The 5425-nt window shown below is 41.3% G+C and overlaps 1 non-coding gene across 1 annotated transcript; it reads left to right on the plus strand.

Annotated features, from left to right (window-relative positions):
* Positions 1-3727: 3727 nt before the first annotated feature.
* On the plus strand, positions 3728-3846 carry LOC145407322 (5S ribosomal RNA). The gene has a single exon (XR_013898685.1). It is a non-coding gene; the product is annotated as a 5S ribosomal RNA (ribosomal RNA).
* Positions 3847-5425: the final 1579 nt, after the last annotated feature.

A 5425-nucleotide genomic window follows, 5' to 3' on the forward strand; every position in this document is an offset into this window, starting at 1 on the left:
AGGATGAGAAAAAGGCAGAGTATAAGAGAGAAGTGGAGGAACGATTGGGCAAATATGAATTGGAGCAGATGGGAGACGTGGAAGGTGTGTGTAAGATATTTACGGAAGAAATATGTGCAGCATGTGATGTGGTGTGTGGAAGGTAGAGAAAACGAAGGGGGGTGCAAGGAACAGCGTGGTGAACTGAAGAGGTGAAACAGGCTGTGGCACAAAAGAAGAAAGCATACAATGAATGGATGAGAAATAGGGGCGTGGAAGAAGTTGAGAGGCGGAAGAGAGAGTTATATGTGGAAAGAAAGAGAGAGGTGAAAAGATTAGTAAGAGAGAGTAAGAAGAGAGTGGATGAGGAATTTGGAAGAAATTTGAGTGTAAAGTGGAGGAACTGTAAGAAAATGTTCTGGAGAGAAGTGAAAAGAGTAAGACAGGGTGGAAGTGAAGTTAGCAGGGGAGTGAAAGATAAAAATGGTAGATTACTAGTGGAGAAGGGAGAAAAAGTGAGCAGATGGAGAGAACACTTTAAGGAATTATTGAACGTAGAGGATGGAAGTAATGCGAGTATAAGTGGCTGGGGAATGGCTGGGAGAAGGAGGGAGGTGAGAAGACAGGAAGAAATCAGTAGGATAGAAGTTGTGGAAGCAATGAAGAAAGTTAAATTGAGGAAAGCCCCAGGAATTGATGGAGTGTGTGGTGAAATGATGAAGCATGGGGGAGAGATAGTAGTAGAATGGATGTGGAAGATGTGCAGATTGGCCTGGGAGGAAGGTAGAGTCCCGGAGGATTGGAAGTCAGGTATAATTATTCCCTTGTACAAAGGAAAAGGGGAAAAAGAAGTGTGTGGTAATCATAGGGGCATTTGTCTTCTTAGTATAATAGGAAAAGTGTATGGTAGGATACTTATAGACAGATTTAGAGAAAGAACAGAGAAATTAGTTGGAGAAGAACAGGGAGGCTTTAGGAAGGGAAGAGGTTCTGTAGATCAGATATTCATTCTTAGATCTTTAGTGGAAAAGTTTCTAGAGAAGGGAAAGAAGTTGTATGCGGCTTTCATGGATTTGGAGAAAGCATAAGACAGGGTGGATAGACAAGGATTGTGGAAAGGGTTAAGAATATATGGAGTAGATGGGAAGTTGTTGAATGCTGTGAAGAGTATGTACGATGGTGCGAAGGCTGCAGTGCATGTGGATGGTGAACTAAGTGAATTTTTCTCTTTGAAAGTTGGTTTGAAACAGGGATGTGTCATGTCTCCATGGTTGTTCAATCTGTACATGGATGGGGTAATAAAAGAGGTACAAGGTAGGGTAGTGGATGTTGGAGTGGCCCTGGTGAGAGAGGATAGTGTTTGGAAACTCACTGTACTGTTGTTTGCAGATGATACTGTGTTGTTGAGTGAAGACGAAGAAGAGCTGCAAGGCTTGGTGGATGAGTTTGAGAGAGTGTGTAAGAAACGGAACCTAAAGGTGAATGTAGGGAAGAGTAAAATGATGGTCTTTGAGAGAGGTTAAGTTAGTGAATGTACAGCGAGGTTGGATGGTGAGGAATTGGAAAATGTGAGTACGTTTAAGTACTTGGGTAGTGTGATGAATAAGGATGGAGGTTTGGAGGGTGAAGTGTTTGAAAGGGTACAGCAGGGAAGAAAGGTTGCTGGTTCTTTGAAAGCAGTGATAAGAAACAGGGAAGTGAGCATGGAAGTGAAAAAGTTACTACATGACAGTATTGTGATACCAACTCTAACGTACAGAAGTGAAGCTTGGACATTGTTGGAAGGACACAAGTCAAGAGTGAGAGCAGTGGAAATGAGTTATTTAAGAGGAGCCTGTGGAGTCACGTGGAGAGACAGGCTGACGAATGAGGATATAAAGGAGCGTTGTGGTGTGGATGTGGATGTGATAGGAAGCGTTATGAGGAACACACTGAGGTGGTTTGGCCATGTGGAGAGGATGGAGGGTGAAAGACTGACGAAGAGAGTGTATGTGAGTGAGGTGGAGGGAGGAAGAGGGAGGGGGAGGCCGAGGATGAGATGGAGGGATGGGGTGGAGAGGTATATGAGAGAGGGGGGTGTGAGTTGGGAGCAGGGCAGTGAAATGGCGGGGGACAGGGCGACTTGGAGGCGATTTGTTTGTGGCCACCCCAAACGGGATTGAGGTGTCTGGCAATAGATAGATAGATAGAAACGGAATTTTTCTAGTTTGAAACCATTACTTCTAGTTCTATCCTGTATGCTCACTTTAAGTACCTTGCTAATGTCTCCCTTATTTATACCATTCATCCACTTAAACACCTCAATTAAGTCTTCCCTTACTCTACGTCTCTCTAGCGAATGCAGACTTAGTCTTTTCAGTCTGTCTTCGTATGACAGGTTCCGAACATCATGTATCATTTTTGTCATTCGTCTCTGTACATTTCCTAACGAATTGATATCCATTCTATAGTAAGGGCACCAAAATTGTACTGCATAGTCTAAATGTGGCCTTACTAATACTAGATAAAGTTGCAGTATTACTTTTGATGACCTATTGCTCACGCTTCTCGAAATAAATCCTAGGACCCTATTTGCTTTATTTTTCGGATTAATAGGCTACACTGTTGCCTTGGTTTAAGGTCGTTACTAACCATAACTCCTAGATCCCTCTCGCATTCCGATTTGCTAAACCGTATTTAGTGTCTCCAATGGTCTTGCCTACATTAAGTACTTTACATTTTTCAACGTTAAATTCCATTTGCCAAGTTTTAGACCATTTGGACCATGTATCGAGGTCCTTTTGTAAGTTACGGCAATTATCAGTCGAGTTAATGATACGCCATATTTTCGTATAGTCGGCAAATCTGCTGATGCTGCTATTGACTCCTAAGTCTAGATCGTTTATATATATAATAATAAGGGACCGAGTACTGAACCCTGTGGTACACCACTAGTTACTAATCCCTAATCTGACTTAGTTCCATTTATTAATACTCTCTGCTTTCGTCCTTTCAGCCAGAATTCTATCCATTTCAAGATATCGCCGTCTATAGGGGCCTACCGTGTGCTCGAACCTTTCTAACTAACCTTTCGTGAGGGACCCTATCAAAAGCTTTACTGAAGTCCAGATAAATAACATCGAAAGCTTTATCGCTTTCTACTGCCTCATAGACCTCCGAGTAGAATGACAAGTTTGTGAGGCAGGATCGTCCTTGCCTGAATCCGTGCTGACTTTCGTTTATAAGATTAAATCTTTCTAAGTGTTCTCTAATCTTATTTGCCAAAATTGACTCTAACATTTTTCCTACTGTTGACGTTAGACTTATCGAACGATAATTCGACGCAGCTGATTTATCACCCTTTTTAAAGATAGGCACTACTTTTGCGGTCTTCCACGCCTCTGGAACTTCTCCTGAAATTAGAATAATCAAATAATGTTAAAAGTGGCTGATATCATTCTTCTTTAGTTTTTTTTTATAATTTTTGCATATATATCGTCCGGACCTGGCGATTTCTGAGGTTTTAAATTAGTAATTTCTTTCAATACGTCCTCCTTACTAATGCTTGTTTTACTAAGAATATTTTCCGTATTCTCATCGTAAATATTTGCTGCTTGAGGAACCAGGTCTAGATTTTCCTTGGTGAATACTGATATGAAATAATTATTTAGGATGGAGCACATTTCTTTATCTTCACTGGTAATGTCACCTGATTCTGTTCTGAGTGGTCCTATCCTATCTTTATTTTTCGTACGGTACATTTGATAAAGCCAACGGCCATACCACGTTGAGTACACCGCTTCCCGTCCGATCAGCGAAGTTAAGCATCGTTGGGTCTGGTTAGTACTTGGATGGGTGACCGCCTGAGAACACCAGATGCTGTTGGCATCCCTACGTGTCAAGTGGGGTTGGTGGAGGATTAGTGCCCCTCCCTGTAAAACAATGAACTCTAAGCCGTTGGCCACCCCGTTTGGGATACATGGCGTCTGGCAATGAATGAATGAACATTTGATAAAAACACTTGGGGTTTTCTTTCGATTCACTAACAACCTTAATTTCATAACTTCTCTTTGCTTTTCGTATCTCCCTCTTTACCTCTCTATTTAAAATCGCGTAACGGTTAGGTAGGTGTTCCTCACCACATTTTATTTTTCCATATATTCCTTTCCTTTGGCCTATGAGAGATTTTAATCTGTTGTTTAACCATCTTGGTTCCGAATTATTCGTTCTAAACGGTTTTGAAGGGATATATCTATCTTGGCCTCCGTGTATTATTATTATAGAGGTGAAAGAATATGTCATTCTGAGTAGAAAATCTATACGCATTCGCATTTTAAGGATTCCTTCAAGCGTGAGGTGGATTTTAAATATTACGCAACGTTATCAGTGTCACACATCACGGAGACGAGGTGGGTAGGGGAGGAGGAGCGAGGCTATCTAGGTGCCCTTGCAACTCGGTGAAATTATGCCTTTTTAATTATGATTTTTTATACAAGTTATGGAGCATTACAGTGCCGGAGTCTTCAAACGGGAAATCACGCTATTAATAGGCAATATGTATTTCACCGATAAGGATTGCATGAAAGACAGTATGGCTGTAATTAGTGAGGAATATAATGTAAATGTTCTGTGGCAACGTTTATTTGCCCCGTCATGTTGAAAAACAGTGTAGAATGTTCGAACATTGGGAGATTTTCTGTATGAGGGGGAAGGCGTGCTATTTTTTAATTTATTATCACTACTTCCTAATACCAATACATCAGTCCTATATGAGACAGCCCTAGCATGTATTCAGTATGGACGATGGGTGTTAGCGCCGAAGTGGTGACATGTAGAGGTGTGCGGTACGTAGGAGGACTACTGGGCCTTGAAATCAGGCTGTGAAGCCTATGCCCAGAGTCGGTCACATAAAAAAAAAAAAAAAAAACTTCATTTTTTTTGTGTGCGAAATATTGCGCCTCTAAGAATTTTGCGCCCCGGGCAACTCCCCTGTGGCCCCCCCCACGCTACGCCACTGACTGTAATGTGCTTCTAGAAGTAGTTGTTAAAGAATATATCAGCCCCGAGACTGGTATATATATATATATATATATATATCATCAGCCGTTTGAGTATCCACTGCAGGACCGGCCTATCCCGACCGAAGTGGAGACGATACAACCTATGTATACACTCGCGGAAAAATCAATCTTTACACCTGTGAGCCTTATATATGATTCTGTGAACGGAATGAATCGGGTAAAACATACGTCTGTGACGTTGGCATGCCTGAGTGAAGCACAAGCGATGTCTCGGTTACCATGACCTGATTAAGATTCGTTTAATTAAACTGTTTTCTAAGAATCAGTGTGATTATGTATAGATAACTGTTATAACGATCCTATCCTGAGTAACTGGACAACACTGTGTTATATTTATTTCAAATACGCATATCACATTGCTTTATTTGACATCCTTGATTATTAAG

The sequence above is a fragment of the Coenobita brevimanus genome, chromosome 72 (assembly GCF_032717465.1).
Source record: "Coenobita brevimanus isolate Jiangsu-jjx chromosome 72, ASM3271746v2, whole genome shotgun sequence".
NCBI lineage: Eukaryota > Metazoa > Arthropoda > Malacostraca > Decapoda > Coenobitidae > Coenobita > Coenobita brevimanus.